Raw genomic sequence first — 26,597 nt, forward strand, 5'->3', positions numbered from 1 at the left:
AGCTGATTGTTACATTACCAAGGAAAGCCTGGGAGGGATCAGAAGGTGACTCTTGTCATTCCCAGCTTGGGAGAGGGCACTGAATCCAACCTCAAAGAGAAGGCTATTATTTTTCTAAAGACAGATTCCACAGAGTAATTTGTCTTCCCAGAGATGCTTTATTTATCTTTTATAAGGTTTTGTGGTTGAAGAATTTCAAAGAGGTAGCTAATAAACACATTTAATCTCCTTTCTGTTCTCCCAGCCTCTCTAAACTACATATATACTTTTAATTTCATATTATAGACTTATTCCATCTCGTTTACTCTTTCAGAAGAGAAAAGAAATCGAGTCCTGAATGACTCTTTGTGTTATGTGACTATCCCTTATCAGAGGGTAGTGAGGTCATAGCTAAGGGCAAAGAATAAATGTCATTAATAATTTAATCTAGGACACCCCTCCTCTTTATAGTCTAAAATAAATGAATAAATTGGTGGTGATTTTTATGTCACTCCACTGTCCAAATACCTTTAGTGACTCCCCATTGCTTATCAAGTAAAGAAAGTACCAATTTCTTAGTCTGTACTCAAGCAGGGTACTCTAAAATCTTCGTCTGAGCCATGCCTTTCTCACTGGTATTGTTGAGTTTCAGAATAGAGAAGGCAAACCTATCCCGGTACCACGCTTCCATGGGTAGGCTATGGACTCAGTGTCTGGTACAGAAAGGCCAAAGCTTTGGGCAGATAGGCTAAGTCAGACAAATGGTTGTCTCCTATGTCCCAGCATGTATCTTATGTCTTGGTCCATTTCAGATCTAAGGTCCTCAGTCTCTGCTTCTCCAACTGCTTTGCTTGGTTGTTCTAATTCTTGGAAATCAGTGCTCTCAAGGAAGGCTGGCATTTTGGTTTCTACTTATATGGATCCTACTTTGGATTTCAGTTCTCTCTCCAGGAATGGAATGCCCTTTCCTCTCCCTGCTGCTTGCCTGGTTACCTTGCTGGCTATAGCTTAGTTTTCCAGCCTCATACAATTCCCATACATGTGTCCCATACTCTAACTGAGCAGTTCTATAGACATTCTCCATATCCTTAGGCTTGCCCTGCAGAAAGTTGTCTCCAGCAATATAATTTTGTAATAATGTCATTAATGGATTTTTACAAACACTTCATACACAAAGGCATCCTCCACAGAAAGCCATCTCAATCAACTTAATTTTATAATAATGTCATTAATACTCTATATAAACAGTCAGTGAATGAACATTTATTAAATGCCTGTTATATACTAGGCACTGTGCTAAGGTCTGGGGATGCAAAGAAAGGCAAGAGACAGTCTCTGCCCTCAAGGAGCTTATAATATAATGGGAGAAGATAACACACACAAGGAAGCTGGGAAGCGAGTGGGGAGGTCGAGGTACCTGGGGCAGAGGCATAATGGAGAAGACCAGAAAAGTACAGCCAGATGGGAAATGAAGAGACATACTCAACAGGAAGTTATATCAAACAACATAATTTTATAGTAATGTCAAAAATAGGTTATAACAGACCACTCCCATGAAGTCATGAACTACCCCCCCTCCATTCCTCCATCTCTGCCTGTGCAAGTCATCAATACCCAACTAAAATTTCACCTCCTTCTCTGATTCTTCTCCTTTTCTGAATCCCCTTCTTCCTGACATCCCAGCTAGAGATGAACTGTTCTTCATTTTAACTCTCATCTAACTTTGTGTCTTTCTTATGGTACTTCTCTCCTGCTTCCTTATGGCAATTATTGGTTTATTATTGCTCCTAAGTACCCTGAGGTTAAGGATTCAGCTTCATTTATCCCCCGCAGTATCTATTTTAGTGTATGGGAAAGACAGCTGACTCAAATGGATCCATAATTATGTTCATCCATTTATGCGTTCTCTCCAGTGATGCAGATTACAGTCCATCCATGCTTGTCCAACATACGTGAATATTGTCCGGGTCTTCCCATAGATTCTCTAGAAGGAGTCACCTAAGGTGTTGGAGACTTTCCTTGCTTTTTTCTAACATCACAAAGGTCTGAGGGGAGTACTCCAGATATCTGTGTCATCTTTTACTGTATGACTCTACCGTCTTTTTTTCCTATCATTCATTTCCTCAATGACATTTTATTTTGCTCCTATTTTTCTTTCAAATTCATCATGGGCCGTATTTGCAGCCTGCTCACACTCCATTGCTCTCTGTGTGATGTTCATTTTATATTCTTCAAAGACTGATGAGCTCCAGGTCTTGCTGCCATATAGCAATGTTAGAAGACTTGGCATAATGGATGGATGGAGAGTTGGAGGCCCCTGGAGCCTGAGGCCATGCTTTGGAATCCTGACTTTCCCATTTACCAGCTGCACAACCTTGAAAAAGTCCCTTTACTTCTGTGAAACTCATATATAAAACGAAGAGACAGGACGAGATGAGCCCTAAAGACCTTTCCAGTTCTAACAATCTGTGATTTATGAGGGGGTTGGATGGGATGATCTGTGAGCTTCCAACTTTCAATTTATGATCTTACATAGTAGCTACTCAATAAAGATTTGTTGAATGAATAATTAAAACCTTTAAACCAAGATCCTTACTTAATTAATTGTTTATAAAAAAGGGCATATTAAGCACTAGGCACTGGGAATAAAAATATAATAATAATTATAATAGCTAACATTTGTGTAGGGCTTACTATCTGCCAGGCATTATTTTAAATGCTTTCACAATTATTATCTCATTTGATCCTCACAACAACCCTAGGAGGTAGATGGTGTTATTATCCCCATTTTACAGATGAGGAAACTGAGGCAAACAGAGGTTGAACGACTTGCCCAGGTACACACAGGTAGTAAGTGTATGAGGCTAGATTTGAACTCAGGTCTTCCCAACTCCAGGCCCAGCCCTCTGTCCACTGTGTCACTTGAAAAAGGCAAAGACAGAAACAAAGAATGGTCTTGTGAAGGACCTTGAGTTCCACTCCTCTGAAGTTTGTGTTGTAGTAGAAAAAAATGCTGTTTTGGGCATGAAGGACTGAGTTCTGGTTTCAGTTTTGCTGTTAACTGGCTACATGCCTCAGGGCAGGCCACTTATGGACCTCGGTTTCCTTCTCTTCAAATGATCTCAGAGCTCCTTCTCACTCAAATGCTGTGTGAAGCCTGTGGATTGTAATTTGGTTAAAGCCTTGCACACTTGGCCGTCAGATATCTCAGAAGGGACCAGGTGCTGGAGGAAGTGAAGCTTGGGATCTGTCAGCTGGTGAATGTTTGCCTTTTCTTTGTGGGTCTGGTTCCCCATGCTTTAAGGTGGAGAGGAAGGTTCTTGGCTGCCTGAAAACTTGCTTCAGATTGAGCCTAAAATTTGGTTCTATCTAGCCCAAGCTCCTGGTTGAGGGTCCTTTAGAACAGCTTTCCAAGACTCTGCCCTAAAGAGTTCCACTATGGAAACGAAGTGGAGAGTTTTTTGCAAGTAGCTTTTCAGGTTAGCCCTAACAGCGGTAGGATTGCTTAAGTATCAGTGATGGCCATGATCTCTATTCATTGTATATTATTTTTCCTTCAAAGCAGTAGATATTTTAAAGTTCAATGCTGGGAGGGAGATTAGAAATTATATAGTTGGATATCTTTATTTTTTTATAGATGAAGAAACTGAGGAGGCTTACAGAGTTGAAATGTTTTGCCTATGGTCATCTGAGAATTTAACGCACATATATTTACAAATAAATAATTTATATATAAATGTAGGTGTAGAGGCAGCTAGGTGACGCAGTAGATAGAATTCCAGCATTGGAGTCAGGAGAACCTGAGTTCAAATCCAGCCTCAGACACTTGGCACTTACTAGCTGTGTGATCCTAGGCAAGTCACTTACTAATTGCCTCACAAAAAACTAAAACAAAACAAAACAAAACAAAAGTAGGTGTATACACACACACATACACACACGTGTATCAATTTATGTTGTACTTCCATTTGTCATTTGGGTTTGCCAAGATGATGGGATGATACAGTGGGAATGGATTATATTGGGATGCAATGATGCCTTGTTATATGATACAAAACTTTCCAAACTCTTTACGTATCCTAAGCTTATTTTGCTTTCTCTAAAAACTGTTTAACAAAGATAGAGTAGGTATAGTTAAACCAATTTAATTTTAAGTCTAGTGATTTTTACTGAGCTACAAATCCATATAATGCAACAGGAGAACACTGAGCTTCCTACTACATTATAAATGCCATGAAGGCAGAGACTATATTTTAAGAAAATGTTCTATCTCCCCCCAGACTTGCATGGTGCTTTGTAAATATTAGTTGTTAATTTTTTTTTTTAATGCAATCAAGTTAAGAAAGGCTCATCAGAAATTGTCATCCAGATTGTTTTAATCTCTGTCTCCTCCAGACCCCCTGGAATTGGAGCTGGTTGCTTTTGTGTTCAAACAAGCTGACTCAAGAGTGTCTCTCCCTCTAATTTTACAGTAGCATATCTTTGAATATTAACACATTAAAGACGATAGACTCCTACTTGGGAAATCTGATCCTAATTGGCTCTGGAATATTTTATTTTCAAAACATTTTCCAAATGGGACTTCGGGTTGTTCAGTTTCCTTCTTCAGGACTAAAGAAAACATTTGGTCTTCCAGGAAAAGTTTGTCCAAGAAGGCAGGAACCCCTGAGTCTTGGAGTTTACCTGTCAATCTTCTGCTTTTCCTGTCCTTGCCCAGAAACAAGCCTACAAGCTAATTGACTTCTGTGCCTTTCCTCTTGGCCTCTTGTTTTTCTTAACATGGTGATTCAAATTAAAACAAAGATAAAATTCCAGGGGAAGCTGGCATTGATAAAGGTTTGGATTAAATTAAATTAAGTGCTTTTTATTGAACTCAGCAGTATTAGTTATTAAAACCAGAAGGCTTTACCCTAGTTGGTGTAAAAAAAGAAAACAATGACTCATGCTGGGCAGAGATTTTATTGGGAAATTAAAGCACTCGTTTTCTCTTATTCCATAAAAAGTTTTTTTTTCCTCAGACAAATACATGTAAACAAGATTGAGAGATGGAAAACAACACGGAGTCAGTCTTCCTAGGACTCTGGTACTTTGTGGGTCCTAGGTCTCAGTTGTGGGAACTTTGGTGGGGGGAAATCTGACCTGGTAAGAAGTAGAAAAATGCATCCGACTTTCTTGATCAGAGGGTACAAGTGGGCCAGCCCAGAGGGCTTCTTTGTTCCCACAATGTCCTAGAATTTTTATTTCTTTGCTCTCCTTTGTGATCCCAAGGGCCGCCAACATCACCCAAAACTGCTGAGGAGGGGGCAGTCACCCAAGAGGGTCCCCCCCCACCCCAAGTTGGGGAACCACACTGGTTGGTCGAGCAGAGTTCTGCTGGCTCACAGCCCAGCAGAAAGAGTGGGCACCTCTCTGGTTGTACTTTGCCGTAACTGGCTGTCAGCAGTTTCCTAATTGAAATGCAAGATGTAAGGCTAGATAGAGCCTGCCCTTGCATTTATCCACCTTTTCCTGACATTGCAGAGAGAACACTCAAGTAACAACAGAGAGGGTTGTTTAACTGGCTTTGACAGAGTGTTTGAAAGCGTCTTGTCAGTAGCGCCAGGTCTGCCCCGTGGTATCAGATATGTGGAGAGTTTGATGTGATGTGAAAAATGTTGACGAGACCTGAGGCCAAGTCCATCAAACTTATTTCATTGGTGAATTTACTCAAATTAGAACCAAAGGTTTCCAGTAGTGAAATATGAGTGCATTAGGGCCCACTTCTCCGAAGGGCTCCCGAAGCCATATGCTTTGACCTAGAGTGGGAGAGAGTAAATCATCAGGCTCCGTAGCGGTTTAATATGTCTGAACATCTGGAACTGGACGTAAATCTGATTTCAGTAGGTTTTTCACACTCCAATATCATCATCTCACCAAATTAGTGAAGTTGTCAATGGAGAGTGATTAGAGAAACTGAGTGATTTATTGTGAATAATAACTGTGTTAAGGTCCCACTGAAGCAACATTAATGTTTTAAATCCAAAATACAGTTGAACCCCATTATTGCCACCGGTGTTGGGGGACCAAGGATAATTCCCAGGTTCTATAGGCTTCCTGTAGTGTTCTATTAATGGAAACCCACCATACAACACTGCACACATAGGGGATTGAATGGGCCTCTCCAGGGTACAAAGCACAGGACTTTGTCGTAGAGTTTGACTATAAAAACAAAAATTAAAATTTGAAGTAAAAATATTAAACTCCTTATAGATACCGTAACTGTGTCAAGGGTGTGCTGGTGCCAGTTTGTCATGAAGGGAGAGAGCCCATTGTTAAGTGTTCGGTGTGAGCGTTTACACCCCCAAAATCAGCCAGTGTTACCAATCAGGGCTTGATTTATTGTTTCGTTGGTTGTCAAGATTTAAGAAAGTGAGAGCAGGAGACCTGGGTTAAAATTCCGTTTCTGATGATTACTGTCTTTTTGACTGTAGGCACAAGTTATTTAGGCTACCTGGGCCACCATTCTTTTATGTGTAAAATGAGAAGGTTGGAATAGATGTTTTCTGAGGCCTCTTCAGACTCTGAACCTGCCTGTGATTGCATCAGGCTTCCAGTCCTTCCACTTAACTTAAATGGCTCCCTCTCTAGTCATCATCCATCAGCCTTCTTCCTTGGGTTCAGTGGTTAGGTTAGTGACAAAGTAAAATACCCTGAGCAGAGAACTCCAGGCTGCTGTTGACTCATATTGCAGGCCACTATATCCCCAAATCATGTTCATATGAACTGCTGTCTGCCTCTGCTTCCCCCGTCTTGTACTTGTGATGTTGATGTTTTTGAGCCCAAGTATAAGAATCTACAGTTACTCCTTTTAAGCATATTTTACTATATTCATTTCAGCGTTCTGGCCTCTTGAGATATTTTTGGGTGTTCACCCTGTAATTCAGTGTTAACTATGCCTTCCAGCTTTGTGTCCTCTGCACGTTGATAAGCATGTTATCTATGCCTTTATCCAAATCCTGGGATAAATGTTAAACAGCACAGGGTAAGCACAGAGCCCCGGGGCACTTCACTAAAGACCTTCCACATTGACATGCAACCATTTGGGTTCAGCCACTCAACCTGTTTTGAATCTATATGATTGTGCCATTGTATAGCTGACATGTCTTCATCTTTTCCACAAGAGGAGGCTGAGAGATTTTTGTTAAATACTTTGCTAAAATCTAGGGAAGCCAAATCTATAGAATTCCACTCATCTAACAGTCTTGTTGCCCTGTCATTAAAGGAAATGAGATTAGTCAGGCATGAACTGTACTTGATGCAGCCATGTTGCTTCTTTGTGATCAGTGCTTCATTTTCTAGAAGTTGACTAATTACTCATCTAATAATATGTACTAGAATTTTGCCAGGAATTGAAATCTATCTCATTGACCTATATTTTGCAAGTTCTCTCTTGTTCATTCTCTCTCTCTCTCTCTCTCTCTCTCCTCCCCTTTCCTTTTCCCCTTCCTTTTTCCCCTTCCCCTTTCTTCTTCTTCTTCTTCTTCTTCTTCTTCTTCTTCTCTTCTCTTCTCCTCTCCTCTCCTCCTCCTCCTCCTTCCTCTCCTCTCTCCTCCTCCTCTCTCTCTCTCTCTCTCTCTCTCTCTCTCTCTCTCTCTCTCTCTCTCTCTCTCTGTCTCTCTCTCTCCACACCTCCTGTTCCTTCTCCTTCCTCCCTTCCCTTCTTCTCTGTCTTTGTGTCTCTCCCTCTCCTTATGTCTTTGTCTGTCATTTTGTCTGTTTCTCACTCTCCCCATCTGCTGAAAGCTGGAGTATTTACCTTCTACTGATCCTATCGTCTCCATTTCTCTGTGATCTTTCAAAGGTTACTGATTGTGCCTCACCTGCCATATCTGACAGTTTTTTCAGTATCCTGGGATATAGGTCATCTGAGCCTATTGACTTAAATTCCGCAAGGGTACCCAGGCCCTCTCTTACTATCTCTGTATTTGTCTTGGTTTTCAATTCCTATGAGCCATTTTTGTTTGGTCCTGTCTAGTCCAAAGATCATTCTCTTTGGCAGAGAAAACAGAAGCAAAATAATAATTGAGCCTGCCTTTTTTCCTCTGTCCACAATCATCATTACATTCTCCAGTCCTAGCATTTCTTTGATTCTTAGCTTTAAAATTTAAACAAAAAACAAAACCAATAAACCCAACACTTTGTGTTTTCCATAGGTTTCCATTCCAGCCTCAGCTCATCCTGAGCTTTAGCACTTCTGCCACTGTCCTAACGAGAGTGGGCCAATCTTTTGTTTTTATGCTGTTACCTACACATGCCATTTAAAACATTTGAGTTGGTCTGTGAGTTCCCAGAGCACCTGCATTTGTCTCTTTAGACAATTTCTTTTCCTCCTCATTAGAATTCTTTCTCCTTGTGATTTTGGAATTGAATTTGAAAGGTCCTTAACCTTCTTGGGTTGACTTCCTTGTAGAATTTTAGGTCCTGAGATTTCATCTAAATTCATCTAAAATTTTTGAAGTCTATTCTTCTAAAACCTAAAGTGCATGCCAGACAGTGCTTGGTTTTCCTCTCTGTCTGTCACAAATAGTTGGATCAAAGGTTCACTTGCCCTAACAACTCCCTCCATTACCCCTCCAGCAACCAATTCATTCCTCCTTGTTAGGGAGAATCATATACTGAATAGCAGTTTCTTTTCAATGGTTCCTCCACCTTTTGAAGGATGACTTACCATTAAAGAAAGTGCTGGTCAGAAAGTGTTTTCGTAGATGTTGGAATAACTGAAGACCATCACCTATCACTGTCATGACACACCACCATGCCAGACTTGGGATGTGTTTGTCAAACTCTTCATCTCTTTCTGTCCAGGTGGTCTGTAGTACACTTACTATACTCCAATGAAAGTATTCTTTCTGTTTTTCCCTCCGTTTATCTATACCTAAATACGAGGAGTATATTTTCCTAGAACACAAAGCTACTCCATGGACCACTACCATCCCTTTGCCTTTCCTATTCTTTCTGAGTAAGATATACCCCACCAGCGTAATATTCCAGTCAAGGGTCTACCAAGTTTGAGTGACAGCAGAGAAAACCTTCTTTTGGACACGGTGAAAACACAAACATCATGCCCTCTGTGAAGGTCACCACAAAATTTTCTTTTTTTCTCTACATTTAATGGAAGTGAGAGCCTTGATTGTTTTTTATTTTCCCTACACCTTACTTGATAGCCTCTCTCCTTGAGAACAAGTCTTTATTTGTCAGATGAAGAACCTGAGGAAAAGAGAATTTCAATGATTTGTCCAAAGTCATAAATCTAGTAAAGTTGGATCTAATATTTGAACTCGGGGCTTTGGACTCTGTAATCCAGTGATCTCCCATGACTTACAGCCCCTCTATTGATCTCTCTTATTCCATAGGCTCTTTCCTTTACTATTTTACTGAGTGTGTGTATGTGTAATTGTTCTTCTTATTTGTCCTACCCTTCTTTCACCTCCTAGTCCTGTTCAGTTTCAATGAGGCCCCTCTAGGTTTCTTGGGAAATAATTTCCTTCCCTGTTTGGTTCAAAAATATACCTTCCTCCTTTTACTTTCTGCTTGAGGTGGTTATCTCTCTTTATTTGACTTCCTCCATAGCTTTGCTGGTACCTTTGCATTTGGACACTCAGAATCATGGAATCATAGATTTATAGCTAATTCCACCCAATCGAACATTTATTAATCATCTTCTCCGTGTAAGGCACTAGAGATAAAAAAAAAAAACACCTGAGTGTTTACACATTCTAAATGTTTATAACATGTAAACAGAGAAGTGATATTTAATTACACAAAATAATTTCAAGAGGGAGGGAATATTAATACCTCAGAAGCTCAGGAAAAGTCTTTTATTGGAGTTATCACCTGAGCCTTTAAGAATGGATCTCCCTCCACTCCAGCATGCTGCCTCTGCCTTCCTTGTACAAATGAAGTGATAGGTCCATTCCCCACCTTTGTTCCTATCCTATCTTGGAGCCAATTGGAAGCTACTGAAGATTTTTGAGTAGGGGAGTGATTTTCCATCCACTCCTTTTTTCACCAGTAGTCTAGCTCTTTCTTTGCCTAACAAACAGCAGAGAAAGCCTCCCCTAAATGTATATGAATAAGGAAGCTGTGTTAGCGTCATGAAGAGTAAGAGTCCATATGATTTATGAATCGATTACGAATGGGCTGTAATTCATCTGCTGACGTCCAGTGTCGGCTGTCTGTCTATGCAGAGGCCTCTGGTGGTCAGGAGGTGCCTGTCATGTACACATCAGAACCAGTGTCACGAACCTCCGCCTCCCTCCAGTTGCATGAGCAGACAGCCATGTGGCAGTTCATAACCCATGTGTCACGGGAGGCTGATTGTCCTCACTTGCATTGGAGCATGGAAGTCTAGAGTAAGTGAACACATCAGAAATGATTGAGTGCAGGTTTGCCTAAGTAGAATTGAAAGGAGGGGGCTGCAGTGTTGGGAGAATAAAAGAAGGTGTCAGCAGAAAGCTTGATTTGTCTTAGGAGAGGAGAGTCGTAGGAAAGAAGCTTTCCCAGACGAGAGAAGACACGGTCCAAACAAGTCAGCATTTATTAAGTGTTTTTAGAAACACACACAACCCTGCTCCAAGAGTGAGAGGGGTATAGCCAAGCTTCGGTAGAGGACTGGACTAGAGGCCGTGGCTAGCCACTTGTCTGGGATAATATTGATGAGGTTTATGCTCTGGGTGGAGGTTGAATTAGATGATGTTCAAGAAATATTTGGCTTCTACCCTCCACCCTTACCCTATTCTACTGAAACAGTTTTCTTGGAAACCCCCATGTCTATATTTCCATTTTAATTAGAAAGACAGAATAAACATGCCTACATGCCTAGAATGTCAGATCTGGGAAGACTCTCAGAGAACTTCTCATTTAACTCCTTATTTTACTGACAAGGACGCTGAAGTTCAGAGAGTTGGAGTTAATCCATCAGCCAATCAAGGAACTTAAAAAAAAAAGGCAACTACCATGTGCCAGGCACTCTGCTGAGTGCGAAGTATACATATACAGAGTAAAATAATCCCTACTTTCTTAGAGCTTACAGTCTAACCAGGGAGTGATTTGCTCGTGTTTGCACTGCTAGCTGGTAGGCAGAATTGGCATTCAGTTGAAAATCAATCATTGTATATAAGCAGATTTAGTTCTCCTAAAAGCGCAGGGATCATGGCAAGGAGCTGTCCCCTCCCTGTGTTCTGTGTCTTCTCCAATAGTTCTTTGCTGTAGTCATGAGTCTTTCTGTAAATGGCATGCCAACTTGGAATCCACTTTGGAAACTCGATTGGGTGAAATAAATAAAAACCATCAGTGTCCAGATGTACAAGGGATGGAAAGAAGAAAGTGATGGGGGGAGCAGGAATGGATTAGGAGTGTGTGAGGTGGGACCACGGCCAGCCCAGGGATACTAGGCAGGTGTCTGTGGGGTATGATTTTTGAGGCCCTGGGATGTTCTCAGTGCCTTCCCCTGACCCAGTTCCCTTATCTACATCTCCTTGCCCCAAATCCCCTTTACAGTGTACACAACCACAGTAAGTTGGAAGGCCTACTTTCCTTTGCAGGAAAGAAGCACGAACTTATTTCAAAGTACTAGGTATTATTGATACTGAAATTGATTCTCCAGAAAAAATGGATGACGGTGCACAGCAGGAGGACAGTGGATACCTTAAGGAAACAGGAAGAAGAGACATAAGGACCCAGAAAGAAAGAGACTGAGCTCTCAGAGCTCATCTTTAGTCCTGGTACAGGCTTTCAAATTCTGATAAACTCTCTAAACCTAGTTTCATAAAGCCTACAGTCTTTTCACATTTCTTCAGCTCAGCTCATAAGGATGCCCCTTTCAAACCTTTTGTCCTTTTATTCATCTTTTACTGACCCACCCTAAAATATTTTACTCAGTGAAGAGTCCAAATCTCCTCTCCTCCAAAGCCTAGGTTGATCTGTTGCCAGTGAATCTTAATCCTTGTTTTATAGAGAAACTTAAGGCCATCCATTATGAGCCTCATCTCTACCTGGAATTCTCACTTTTCCTATAACTACTTATTCCTTGCTCCAGTCAAAGAGAATAAGAGATATCTCTTCTCTCAAACTTTGCCTCTTTTCTGTCCTCCAGTGTTGCTACTCTGCCTAGCTACTTTCTAATTTTGGTAGTTGAGTGTGTAGATAAGGTGTCAAATAGACCCCCAGAAGGTTTTGTGAGGCCCACAACCCTCTCCAGGGCAGCAGAAGCAGATTAAATTGTAATTGGGAAATAGTTAACAAAATAATAAAAATACAATGGAACAAAGATGATGATAAGATGTGGTTTTTCTAAATTAATATGCCACCTGCAGGGATCCTTTTATTTGATTTGGTGGCTCCATTTCTATTTGAGTTTGACATCATTGGTATAGACTATATCTACACATTTCACTTCCTAGCCATTCATTCCCTTTTTAACCTCTTACAATCTGTTTCCTGCTTTGCAGCCTGCTGAAATTTTTCTTGAAGGTCATTAATGAACTCCGCCCCCCCCCGCCCCCCCGGTCAAACATATTGTCCTTTTTTAGCTCTTAACCTCAATTCTCCTTCAACATTCAACACTAGAGACAATCTGTTCTTTCTCAAATTTTTCTCTTGGCTTCTGAGACAATATGCTTTTTCTGATACCCTTCTTATCTTTCTGACCAATCCTTTTCTGACCTCTCCTTCCCCTCAAGTCTTCTGTATTTGTATTCAAGCTCAGCAGAGAGCTTCCTCCTCCCCCTTAGTTTCAATACTTCATCAGTAAGACCTAACAGATAGAGTATGGCCCTCAGCATCAGAAAGACCTGGGGTTCACATCTTACCTCTGGCAATTTTTAGCCGAGTGACCATAATTAAAGTTGGAAGAAATCTTAGAAGTCAGCTAGTATAATCCCTAACAACCTTTATCATCAGTGACAAAGGTAATATAGATTGTCACATTCTTTCCTGAATACTGTCTCAGATCCATTCTCACTACCATGACCATAGCTTGCATCCTCATTACTTTACACCTGAACTACAGTCCCCAATCCCCAACTGTCCTTTCCAGCCAACTCATCTCCCATGCCACTGTTTCCTGAAAGGTAGTGGTTTGGTGGCCCCATTTCTGAAAGGACCTGCTTCATTCTGTTCCTCTCCTATAGAATCAAACTCTTCTCAAAGTCTTATATTCAAATCTCTCTATAAGTTACCTTATCTAGCCTACCTTATAATAATAATAATCTGTGCAATTATTTACCACTGATTTTTTATCATCAGTCAGTCCTCCAGTCCAGTTTGCCAGTCTCTTTATTTTTCTACTCACAAGTTGTTCTAAATGTTGTTATAGTGTCTGTTCTCTCTTCACCTGTATGTCTGCCTTACCCAATTCAAATCCCATCCATCCTTCAACTCCAGCTCACATCCAGCCTCTTCTAGTTCACCGTGATCCTTCTCAATTTGGCTTCCTGCAGTCATTAAAATTGGTATCACATAACTTAGCACTTGATTCTATTATGTCTTATAGTATTCTTTATTCTATTTTGATTATCCTTTTAATATATACATTTTATGTTATATGTAAATGTAACTTGCCCTTTCCTTCTCTCTTTCTGTCTCTCTCTCTAAATATTTAAATGCTTGTTAAAAAGAAAACATACATATCTGTGTATGCATGTGTGTGTATATAGATATATAGATAGGTAATAGGTATAGATAGGAATAGATATAAATGTGTGTATTTATATACATATATGTGTGCATATGTATATATATATATATAATGTATGTGTGTATGTACATATAATGAAATAATTGCTACTTTCTTAGAACTTACAGTCTAACTAGGGAGTGATTTGCTCAAGTTTGCCCTGCTAATTAGTGGGCAGAGTCGGCATTCAGGATAAAATCAGTCACTGTATATAAACAAATTTATTTCTCCTAAGGGTATAGGGATTAGAGAAGGAGCAGTTCTGTCCCTGTGGTCTGTGTCTTCTCCAATAGTGTGTGTATGTGTATATGTGTATCTATATACATATGTGTATGTATGTATGTATATATATGTATATGTATATGTATACACATGTGCTTTCTTTTTTCTTTTTTTTTCACTTTTAATAAACATTTTATTTACTGGCCAACAAAGTAGTTCTAAAACCGTAGCTTCTGGAAGAACCCCTTGTTTTTGCCTGTCTCGTACCTTTCCTCAAATTGGACCTTGGCCTCCCTCCTCGCCTTAGGGTCACGGAACACATCCTTGTTGACAATTGTTTTGTCCCGTGGGACATCCACAGAGTGTCTGGTGGGCATGAGGTGGTTGTAGTTACACACTTTCACGAAGGACTTGACTGTTGATCTCTTTGTCCATTGCTGCAGTCACTTTGTGAGCATAGCGGTCAGTACCTGCCACCAAGGCGTGGCTGTCGGGCCTGTCGGAGGTCCCATCATCAACGTTCTTGATGATGACGGCTTTGCACCCAGAGTACCGCCCAGCCAGGAACAGCACCACCTTCCTGGGTTTCATGAACTTGCCCATTTCAACACAAAGCAGGTCTCTCCTAGAGCCAAAAGGAAGGCAACACCCATGTGTTTTCTTTTTAACAAGCATTTATTAAGCACCTCCTATATTCCAGGTACTGTGCTAAGTGCTTTATGAATATTATCTTATTTGAGCCTCACAACAACCCTGGGAGGTGTTATTATTATCCCCATTTTATAGTTGAGTAAACTGAGGCAGACAGAGGTTAAGTGATTTGCCCAGGGACACGCAGGTTGGATTTGAACTCAGATCTTCCTAATACCAAGTCCAGTGTTCTCTCCAGCCCCAACGTTTTCTTTTCTGCAGCTAGCAAAGTGCTGGGACCAAAATAATCATTCAGTGAATGTTGACTTGAAATCCTAGAACATTAGACAGGAAAGAACATTACAGATTGCCTAGGTCAGTCCCTTCTTTTTATAGATGAGGGGGAAAAATGACTTTCTTGTAGAGGGCTCAGAATTTCACATCTGAAGTTTGTACTTCATGCAGAGAGTGATAGAGAGTGATCAGGAGGCTGAGTGCTGTAGAGTGCATGAAAAAAGATCTTGGCTGTTAAGTGCAGCTTGATGTGGGGCAAGCAGAGGGAGAGGCCAATGTTTCCAGAGAGGCTGGGCCCAGGTGTGAATGAGGGTTTGGTAGATGGATAAGGAGCCCTCTAGAGAGTCAAACCAGGACATCTGTGTTGTCCTTACTTCAGTTTGGGGAAGGAGTCTGAGCTTCATCTGGAAAATGCCTCTGGGTCCTAGTAAGAAAAGAACTCTTCTACCCTTTTCCATCAGTCTCTTCATAACCTGTTTTGAGAGGAATAAACAGTTAATTTTAATCTAGTATTTTAAGCTTTGCAAAGGGCTTTACATACATTATCTCATCTGGTCCTCACAACAGTCATCTGCCACTGTTATTATTGTCCCCATTTTGCTGATGATCATACATGTATCAGAGGTAAGATTTGAACCCTGGTATTTTTGATTTCCAAATCCAGCACTCGATTCATTACACAATGACGCCTCACAAAGTCTGTCTATCAAAGTAATTCACTTTCTAAACCAGAGTCCTAACTAGCTCTGTTCTGTGCACAGTTAATACACTCATCCATCAGGCATGAGTGTGGCTTTCTTATGTTGATTGGGGCAACCAATTGTCAGATTGCATCAGTCTAGCAGGCCAAAGCATGTCCAGGGTATGGTGGGTGCGTGGTTCAGAGAGCTTGAAAGGCAGCATGTGATGGAAAGCGAGTTTGGCAGTTGCGTGGAGGGTGTTTTGGGTTGAATCAGAAATGGGACAGCGCCAGGGCACATTTCGTGGCAGGAGGTACCCAGCAAGCCAAAGTATGTAGATAGAGGGTACGTGGCACAGAGATGTTGAAAGGCAATCTGTTGTTGAAGTGGGTTTGACAGTTGAGCAAAGGGTGTGTTTCTGATGGAACCAAAAATTGGCTGGTGCCTGGGCAGAAGGGTCAGGTCACTTTGGTGCGGGAGGTGCCCCTGGGCTCTCAAGGAGGCTGGCCTGAGACCACTAATGGTTCTTTTGCTTTTCATTACCACAGAGGTGTTAACCACGTTGTCTTGGCTGAGATCCAGGCAGGGCAGTTGTAGCATTGGGCTCTGAAAGCCTCCTCCTCCTCCTCTTAGCTCCAGTTGGCTACAGAATTCTTTGCTTCCTGTCCTAAATTTTTGTGAGGTGTCATGGCTGTTAAACAGCTGCCATGTTGCAGGCCAGATGTGGTTGCATTTGAGTGTGCATTAAACACGCCTTGTATAAAACATAAGATAGTTTAAAAATATGTTTTGTTAAAGAAAAAAAGTTTGTAATGCCCTCGGGGTTCTTTCTCGATAAGAGGGCTGTTGGTATATTCTTAAACTTTGTGAAATTGAGGACAAGCATTCCTTAATACAGGAGGAGAAATTTTGTGTGTGTGTGTGTGTGTGTGTGTGTGTGTGTGTGTGTGTGTGTGTGTGTTTGAGACACGAGGGACATTGTTAACTCCTAACTTACTTGTGACCATATAATACCAGCTATATATAATACTAGAGTAACAAGTGGATGGAATCTATTTCTACTCTCTCAAAGCCTTTCTCCACAAAAGGCTATTAAAAAAATTCCTGATGAGATCAGGGGAATTGTTTTGTCATATGTAGGGAATTACCGTAGATACAGGAAACAAAGGGTAGAAGAGACTACATGGGTATTTCTCTGGATGGAGAAGTTTAAACAGGGAGGCTTCCCTGGGGATCAGTTGCAGGACTCAGTCTTATTTAACACTTTTATATATGATCTGTTGGAGAGAAGGCACTGTGGTGAAACCTTCAGGTTTACAGGTTCAGCTAAGTTCTTCCAGGTGCTGAAATTCTAAGATGATGAGAGCCAACTGCATGAAATACTTAAAAGAGGAGACTGAGCAAGAAAGTGGCATCTGGGTCTTGGTGTGGGCAAACAGTCATGCATCTAGGGTAGGGGTTCTTAATCTGGGATTTACAAATCCCTAGTTTTTAAAAAAAATCCTTAGCTGTTTTTTTAATCCCTAATTTAAAGAAAACATTTTGATAACTGTACTTCAATATAATTGGTTTCTTTGTAATTCTACATATTTTATTTTATGCATTTAAAAACTTTATTCCAAGAAGGCTTCACAAGACTGCCCAAGGGGACCATGGCAGAGAAAAGGGTTATAAATCCCTGTTCCGGGGCAAAGTAACCTTAAGTGATATTTACAAAAGGTCCTAAAGTTTTGCAAAGAATTTTATATGTGTTATCTTGTTTGATTCTTACAACTCTGTGGGGAAGGTGACATAATCCCCATTTTATGAGAGAGGAAAACTGAGCCTGGAGAAAACTGAGCTTGAGAGACTCAGAGTCACTCACATACGTTGAGTATTTGAGGTGGCATTTGAACTCAGATCCTCTAGACTTCAGATGAAATGCTCTGTCTACTATACTATACCATCTTGAAAAGTAGTCTAAACTATATCTGTAATAAATTGATGGTCCTTACTGAGTTCCTAATTATACCTGTAGTCATTCCCTTACTGGATTATTGTGTGGTTTAAGTGAAACAACATATGTAAACTGTGAAAAGTTGGCAGTTTCCAAAGACTGTATGAGTTGCCATGGATGGCACCAGGTCAGAGTCAGAAAGACATGGGTTCATATTCTTCAGTTACTAACTTAACTTCCTGACTATGTGCTGTTGGGTAGGTCATCTCTCGGTAACTTAGTTCATAGACTGTTGGACTTAGAATCAGGAAGATCATAGGTCAAATTAAGCCTCAGCAACCCGTTTCAAAGCAGTGTCAGACTGGGTTAGCCTGTGCAAGTGACTTAATTTCCCGCAGTCTCAGTTTCCTCATGTATAAGTTGTGGGAGTTGGATTTGATGGCCTCCAACAACCTTCTCAACTCTAAATCTGTGATTCTGTGATCTCTCAATTCCTCAGTTACCTCATTTGTAAAAAGAGAAGAGTGATAGTATGTATGTTATTGAGAGGCACCAGAACATAGCAGAAACAGAGCCGTCTTGGAGTCAGGGAGACATGAAGTCAAGTTATCTTTCTGTTCCGTACCGGTTGTGTGGCACTGAACGAATCACCAACCTCTCAGTGCTCCACTCTCCAATAAAACAATGGCAGCACAGTTGAAGATCTGCATTGGGAAAGGGAGTTAGTTGCCTTACTGGTATTCCTTACATTTGTGAAATCACAAACGTAGTGAAAACAAAATTATTCTTATCCTGGAAATGGAACTGAGAGTCACTGAAAGACTATCCTTTGATGGCTTTCTTTTGCTGTTCTCCCCATTCCCTCCCTTCATCTGTGCTTGGAAAGTCATGTGTAGTCAAGACCTTGAGAAATGTAATGGAACGGGCCTGAGAAAGGCAGTTCAGGTGATTGAGGAGGGTGGGTGGCTGTGGCTATCACATGGGGTCATACAGAAAAGATTAGGGCTCTTCTCTTGGGACAGCAAGGGCAGAGATGAGATTGAGTTATGGTCATCAAGAAAGAGAAGCAGTGTGGCAGAGGAAAGGGGGACTCACCTTGGAGTCAGGTGCTGGCTGATATATACTAGCTTTGTGAACGTGGACAAATCACCTAACCAGTCAGTGCCCCAGGAAATTATCTAAGATGATCAATCATAGATTATTTGATGATTTGCATCAGTATCAGAAATTTCAAAAACTGATGAAATTGTATATCTGTACCCCAAAAATAGGATAAGCAGTCCCTTCTGGAAAGTTTAAGTGAGGAGCATTTAAGCAAAAAGGAGCACGCATGTCTGGATGAGATAGTTTAAGCTTAAAATGTAAGTAGATTCAATAAAGGTTTTGATAAATTCACAAACGGCAGATCCATAATCATCTACTGGATAAATCGGTAGGTCTGTTTGAGTATAACTCATGATCCTTGAGTTGACAGTCAATAGGACAGCTACTTTTTACTCCAGTTATAGTTGGTGTAATGTTCAAGAGACAATCCAAGGTAGTTTGGAATGTGGGCTACCCCAGTCTTAAATTGTGTACTTAACAGTGCTTTCCACCAGAGAGCTTGGGCCTTAACTAGTCCAGGGGGTATGTTTATGGTACATAGTTGTTCAGTTATATCCGACTCCCCATGGCCCCATTTGGGTTTTCTTGGCAAAGATACTAGAGTGGTTTGCCATTTTCTTCTCCAGCTCATTTTACAAATGAGGAAACTGAGGCAAATGGGATTAAGTGACTTGCCCAGAGTAATATAGCTAATAAGTATCTGAGGCCAGATATGAATTCATGAAAATGAGTCTTCCTGACTCCAGGCCTGCATTCTATCCACCGCACCACCTAGTTGCCGTATAAGTCAGATTTCCAGGCTAAAAAAAAAAATTAGTTTCTGGTGTGGACACAGGATGGTGATGTTGACTCAGCGCTAAAGTTGTTAGCTTAAGCACAGGTGATAATTGAAGGTAGGCTGATGGTTTTCTCTTCCTGATTCCAAATGTCTGTTTTAGCTCAGTGGCAACAAACTCAAATAGAAACAGATCCCAGTGAGCGGCATGGTGACTTAGAAAACCACAAATTAACATTATCTATGTTTTATTGTATTTTTATTTTTGTTAAAAATTTTCTAATTTCATTTTTATCTGGTTTAGGCTACACTGAGGAGTTTTAGTTCTGTTCCCCACTCTCAATGCCACCTCCCTTTACTCTCACTCCTAAGCCAGTTTCCTAAATTTCAGCTTCTGGAATTTATTGTTGGTTCTGGGAAAGGTCTTTTTATTTTATTTAAAAATATTTTATTTTATTTTTTTTAGTTTTCAACATTCAGTTCTATAATATTTGGAGTTCTAAATTTTCTCCCCCTCCCTCTACTCTCCCCTCCCCAAAATAGCATGCAATTTGATATTGGCTATACATGTACAATCATATTAGACATATTTCCACATTAGTCATGTTTTAAAGAAGAATTAGAACCAAAGGGAAAAGCCATGAGAAAGGAAAAAAAAAAAGAAAGAAAATAGTATGCTTTGATCAACATTCAGACTCCATAGTTCTTTCTCTGGATGTGGATAACATTTTCCATCATGAATCTTTTGGAATTGTCATAGATCCTTGTAGTGCTGAGAAGTTAAATCTATCAAAGTTGGACATCGTACAATGTTGCTATTACTGTGTACAATGTTCTCCTGGTTTTGCTCACTTCATTCAGCATCAGTTCATATAAGTCTTTGGGAAAGACTTTTCATTTCCATGGCTTCTGTGAACTATCTCACCAAGTATTGTGCTGAAAGGGCCAGAAGGCCCCAGAATTTGGTGACTTTGATGACCAAAGGTGCTGCTACTATTCCCCACAAAAAGTTGGAGATGAATAGAAAGAACTGTACCTAGAAGAATGAATAAATGAACAGATAAATGAAAAAGCATTTATTAAGTCCCTATAATGTGGCAGACCCTTGGGAGAGAATGCCACCAAAGGTCAAAGGAAGGTTAGATTAACAAGGGGAAGTCTAGAGAACTTGTGAAGGCTTGGAGGAGTAAGTTTGAGAAAGCTTTGCGCAGCAAGAACCAAGTGTGACTTAATGACAAAGGGAAAAAAAAGCTATTTATGTATATCAGGAAAGGGACAAGGATAAAGAAAAACATTGCCTTTTTATGACTTGTGATGGGAAAATTGCTTAATAGACAGTACCTGTCACTGAACCACCCTCCCCTTTAATTGTTACTTAAGATGTCTTATCCAGAAGAGAGATAAGCTCTTTTGGAAATAGCTTTCTAAGGATGTATTTTGCAGAGGCGGACTGTAAATGTGGGAGCCCAGCTGTTTTCCTGGGTATATATTTCCCAGGAGGAGAACAAGAAAAGTATTGTGGGGGGGAGGGGACAAAATAGAAAGAAAATGCTTATTAATTTAAAAAAAAACCCTGAAAATAAAGCGGAATTTAAAAATCAGTACCTGGCCAGCCACTGGAAATATTTGTGGGGAGGAAGGATGTTTCTTTCTATCTTAATAGGTTAGAAAGTTAGGTTAGTGCAATGAATTTGGAGTCAGACGACCAAAGTTTGAGTTCCAGATCTGTCACTGACTGGGTGTGTGACTTCGGTCCACACCTCTAAAATGAGGGTCACATTACTTGCATCATCTACCTCACAAGATTGTTGTGAGAATCAAAACTGATATGCAGAGTATTGTGTAAGACTGTAAAGTTCTGTACAGTGCAGGGGGGACCACTATTATTGCCTGCTTTAATTAGAAAAATAAATTGAGTTATTTTCAGTAGGACTAGAAGAAAATCCATTTCTGTAATAGGTTAGACTAGGATTCATTCTTTTGTGTTTACTGTTGTGTTCTTCAAGCAGCTGTTGATAAAAATGCTTGTAACCTGCCCTTTGCCTACCCCCTTTCCTGCTAAGTCCCTCATACCTTAGTGTGAATGAGTTTATCAGTAACCCAAATGTTTGCCCACCATGAGAATATTGGCATCTAAGAGTAGGGGGAGATGACCCCACCTGGGTTCTAGAGCTGAGTTAGTGGAGAGCAAACTCTGATAGGTCCTATGGAACTGGAAAGAATCTGAGCACAGGTTGGGACAGACTGTGTGGCAGAATGCCAGCCTAGGTAAAGCAGAAAGGTTTATCACTAAAAGGCTGGCTACCCACTGAGCAATTTTTTCCTTCTTTCTTATTTATTTTTCAACATTAATTTTTATAAGATTTTGAGTTCCAAATTTTTTCTCCTTCCCTACCCTCCTCTCTTCCCTCTACCCTCCCTGAGATGGCAAGCAATCTCATATAGGCTATACATGTATAATCATATTAACTATATTTCCACATTAGTCATGATGTAAAGGAAGAATCAGAACCAAAGGGAAAAACAATGAGAAAGAAAAAAATAAAGAGAATATAGTATGCTTCCATCTGCATTCAGACTCCATAGTTCTTTCTCTGGATGTGGATGGCATTTTCCATCATGAGTCTTTTGGAATTGTCTTAGATCTTTCCATGGCTGAGAAGAGCTAAAGTCTATCAAAGTCAGTCATGGCACAATGTTGCTGTTACTGTGTACAACGTTCTTCTGATTATGCTCACTTCACTCAACGTCAGTCCATGCAAGTCTTTCCAGGTTTTTCTGAAATCCGCCTACTCATCATTTTTATAGCACAATAGTATTCCATTATGTTCATATACACAGCTTGTTTAGCTATTCCCCAATTAATGGGCATCCCTTCAATTTCCAATTCTTTGCCACCACAAAAAGAGCTGCTACAAATATTTTTGTACATGTGGGTCCTTTTCCACTGAGCAGTTTTTATGACCACAGCAGCTCCCGAAGAACATTTCCTAAGGTACAGAGGGTTATGATATACTTTGGGCATGGGGCCATGAAATCATGAAATTGCTACCATGTTGAAACAGTATGTGTGAGTCAGCAATTAGGGATTCCAGGAGGCTCCATAGAGCTCGGGCTTTGGCCAGTTGAGGAGACAATGCTTCTGAGGCTCCCAGGGCAAGATCCTAAGTACAGCTTTCTCTTGCTCCAGGGTCTCTTGTGTTTCTTTCATTTTTTTGTCACCTTTTACCAACTGGCTCCTTCCCTGAAGCATGCCCAGTATTTTTCCATCCCTGCAAAACCTTCACTTGACCTGTCATCCCCTCAAACCACTGTCATGTATCTATCTTCCCTTTTACAAATTCCTAGAGTCATTTACATTCATTACTTCAGTTTCCTCACTCTTGACTCTTTTTAGCTCTTTGCAGTCTGACTTTAGACTCTATCACTCTGCTGAACTAGCACTCTTAAAAGTGATCAAAGATCTCTTAAGTGCTAAATCTGATGGCCTTTTCTCTGACTTCATTCTACTTGAACTCTATAGTTTTTGACACTGTAGATTATTACCACTTTGTTGGCTTCCATGACATGACCCTCTTTTGGTTGTCCTCCTACCTGTCTTTGCTCTCCATTGCTGGATTACCATCCATATCCTTCCAGTCTTTGCATGGGTGTCCCCTAGTGTTCTGTCCTGGACCTCCTTTTCTTCCCTCTCTCTCTCCCTTTTGGTGCAAAACCAAAACCTAGCTCTATTTTAGACTCCAGTCTCACATAATCAGGTGCCTGAGGGAATTTTCACCTAGATGTCTCATAGGCACCTCAAACTCAGCATATTCAAAATAGAACTATTTATCTTTCTATTTAAACCTGTTTCTCCTCCCTTGTTTCATTTAAAGACACCACTGTCCTTCCAAACAGTCAAGTTTACAACTTTGGAGTCATCCTTGACTCTCTTCCTACTCCATTATCTTCTGCTATCCGATCAGTTGCCAAATCTTGTTGATTCTGTTTCCATATCTTCTCTTATGTCTTTCCTCTTTCCATTCACATAGCCATCACTCTAGTGCAGGCCTTCCTCGCCTTGTGCCTGGACTAATGTAGTACCTTTCCTGCTTCCAGTTTCCCCCCTCCAATTTGCCTTCCACACACTGCCAAATTAATATTCCTAAAAGACGCATCTGACCACATTCCTCTGCTGATAAAAAGTCTTTGGTGGCTTCCTCTTGTCTCTAGGATAAAATAAAGTTTTCAGTCTAGCATTTAAAGATCTTCATGATCCGTCTTCTCATGATCTTACGTACTTTTCATGCATTCTGTTTTCCATCTAAACTTCTCTCTTAGTTGTTGCCCAAATTCCACCTCACTCTCTTTGTGCACAGGCTGCCCAATGCCTAAAAGTCATTTCCTCCTTAATCTCTACCTGTTAGAATTCCTAGAGTTCAAGGTCTAGCTTGGAAGCCACCTCCAATATGGAACCTTTTCTGATTCCTCTTAAGTGCTAATTTTCTTCCCTCAGAAATGATATTGTATTTAGTTATCTGTTTATATGTTATATCTCCTCCAATAGAATGAAAAGTCCCTCAGGGAAAACTTTTTTTTTTGGTCATCATGTCCTATCTAATGTAATACTTTGCCCACAGTCAGTACTTAAAATTTTGCTGAACCGAATGTATAGGGAAAAGATCCAAGGAAGAGTAGATGTATACAAAGTCTGAAAGAGTTAATGTAGTTTTTATCCATTTGCCTTAAAAAACAGAAAACAAAAATAAACAAACAAAAACCCTAAAGAGTTCCTTAGGCACCATGAGAATTTGGCTCAGGATATACTTACTAATATGTGCTCAAAAACAGGTTATATAAGCTCGAGTTGATGTGTTAACTAGACCCCTTGGGGGCTTTTTCAAACTGTCAACTGATGGTGGTTATGGTTACAGGATTTTTTTCTTTCTGAAAGCTGAGTATACTCAATGTGTTAGGATGTTGCCACCAAGCAGAAACATATTCCCAATCTTTGGATAAGGATGACACAAGGGAAAGCTACTGAAATTGTCAGAATTTGGAAAGGATCTGCCGCCAATACCCCTTCGCACTGTATGTAGATCAGCAGCCAAACCACAGCAGAGAGTGAGCAGCCGGGAAAGGAAGACGATTTTAACTTCTCGGCCAGAATATACAGTTATTAAATGCAAAAGCCGTGATCATGCAGCTGTCGAGGCCCTAGAGCTAACATCCTAATTCGGGACATGAAAATGCTATGGTTCTGGGCCCCAAGTCACAAGTGATATTTTAAGTGATAAGAGGGAAATGGTGTTTGAGGAAGAGTCCTCGGTAAGAGGTATATAGGGTGCAGTGAGGTGGGGACAGGCAAGGAAGGAAGGTAATACAGTAGGTCAAGAAGGAGATGGTCAGAATAATGATTATAGCAATGGAGAGCAGAACACAAATTCCAGGGGAATTTCTAAGGAAGAACGCAAAGGACTTTGTGCATTTATTAGGTGTCTACTGTAAGGCACTGGGAATATGAAGATGGAAAACAATAAAGGCTACCTTTAAGGACAAAATATGATAAAGATAAATGTAGGGTCTAAACAAATACCTGTAAGAAATTTGAAGAAGGGGCAATCACTTTCAGCTGGTGGGACTTCAACAAATGTTCATTAAGCACTTACTACATGCCAGGTACTGTGCTTAGTAAGCACTTTAGAAATATCTCATTTGAACAAAATATCCCATAACCTCTGGGGGATAAAATATGTGTAGGTAAATATGTGAAAAATATATACAAGGGATTTCAAGAGGAAGAGGCTGATGATACATGAGGAAATCAATAAAGTTCCCATATGGGAGGTAGCACCTCAGCTATCCTTTGGAGGAAGCTAGTGATTGTCCAAGGTGGAGGTAAGGAGAGAGTGCATTCCAAATGGAGGGAACCACTTGTCCAAAGTCACAGACTTGGAAGATGGGATTATGTGTCTGGTGAGAAATTAGCAGACCTGTTTGATTGGAACGGAGAGTGAATCTTTATAATGTTTACTCTTTTCTAACCATGCCTTATTCATCCTTTACCAATGGACTTGATTTTCTTTCCAACTCTAAGGTAGGGATTTGCATTTATTCTAAGTATAGAGACTGAGGGAATGGAGGCTGTCAGAGTTGACTCCATAGTTTCAAGCCTGAAGGTTGTGTCCCATTGACAGAAATGAGGAAAACCAGAGGGAGTTGTTATGGGAGAGATGTAATGAGTTCCATTTGAGATACATTGACCTCACCTGTTGTAGCCTTTTCTTCTCCCTCTAGATATTCCCGCTCCTGTTAGATCCACCTCCGTAGTGGTGATCATAGAGTTGGAAGGGGCCCTTGTCGTTTTGGAGATGAGGAAACAATGACATAGGGAGAAGTAGCTTTCCCAAGGTCTTGCCTCTGGTTCAAGCCAAACCTTAGGAAGCTCAGGACACTTTTAGGTCTATGTTGTCCCCCCCCCCCCACGTTTCTAGAAATCTTTCTTCTTTCTATTTTCTCCTAGGCTGTTGGTCTTTGTTCTTTGCCAGCACAAATGCAGGCTGGGCTCATGGTGAAAGCCTGGAATTGGAACGAAATGAGCCCCTCTAGATCACCTAATGTTTACCAAAAATAAGTTTAATTAGCAAGAGTTGTCAGTCAGTAAACATTTATGAAGCTCCTACTATGTGCCAGGTATGATGCTAAGCACTGGGGATACAAAAGAGGCAAAAGATAGTCCCTGCCCTCGAGGAGCTCACAGTCGAATGGGAAGACAATAAACAAATACGTACAGGATAAGGAGGAACAAACACATTTAAAAAGAAAAATTGAATGACTGGGAAAGGTTTCATGTAGAAGAGGGGATTTTAGCTGGGACTTAAAGGAAGCCAAGGAAGCTGGTAGGTGGTGATAAGGAGAGAGAACATTCCAAGCGTGGAGGAAGGCCAGAGAAAATGCCTGGAGCCAAGAGATGGAACATGTTGTTCATGGAATAGCCAGGGGGGATATTGTCACCGGATCAAAGAGTAGGTCCTGGGGAGTAAGGTAGAAGAAGCCTGGAAAGGTAGGAAGAGGATAGGCTATGAAGGGCTTTGAATGCCAGCAGAGGACCTTGTATTTGATCCTGGCAGTGACGGAATGAGCAGGCCTGGGAGGTGTTGGCAGGGTCAGACCTGCATTTTAAGAAAAGTACTTCGGCAGCTGAATTAAAGAGGGATTGGAGCGGGAGAGACTCGAGGCAGGCAGACCCACCGGCAGGCTGTTTCAGTGATCGAGGCACGAAGC

The 26,597-nt window shown here is 40.7% G+C and overlaps 1 protein-coding gene and 1 pseudogene across 1 annotated transcript in view; one reads left to right on the top strand and one right to left on the bottom strand.

Annotated features, from left to right (window-relative positions):
* HPSE2 (heparanase 2 (inactive)) overlaps positions 1 to 26,597 on the top strand; it is a 730,238-nt gene that overhangs the window by 204,005 nt on the left and 499,636 nt on the right. The window lies entirely within an intron of this gene.
* On the bottom strand, positions 14,085 to 14,518 carry LOC110215369 (large ribosomal subunit protein eL27 pseudogene; annotated as a pseudogene).

This window comes from Phascolarctos cinereus, unplaced genomic scaffold, assembly GCF_003287225.1.
Source record: "Phascolarctos cinereus isolate Bilbo 61053 unplaced genomic scaffold, phaCin_HiC Scaffold_3;HRSCAF=262, whole genome shotgun sequence".
NCBI classification, from domain to species: domain Eukaryota; kingdom Metazoa; phylum Chordata; class Mammalia; order Diprotodontia; family Phascolarctidae; genus Phascolarctos; species Phascolarctos cinereus.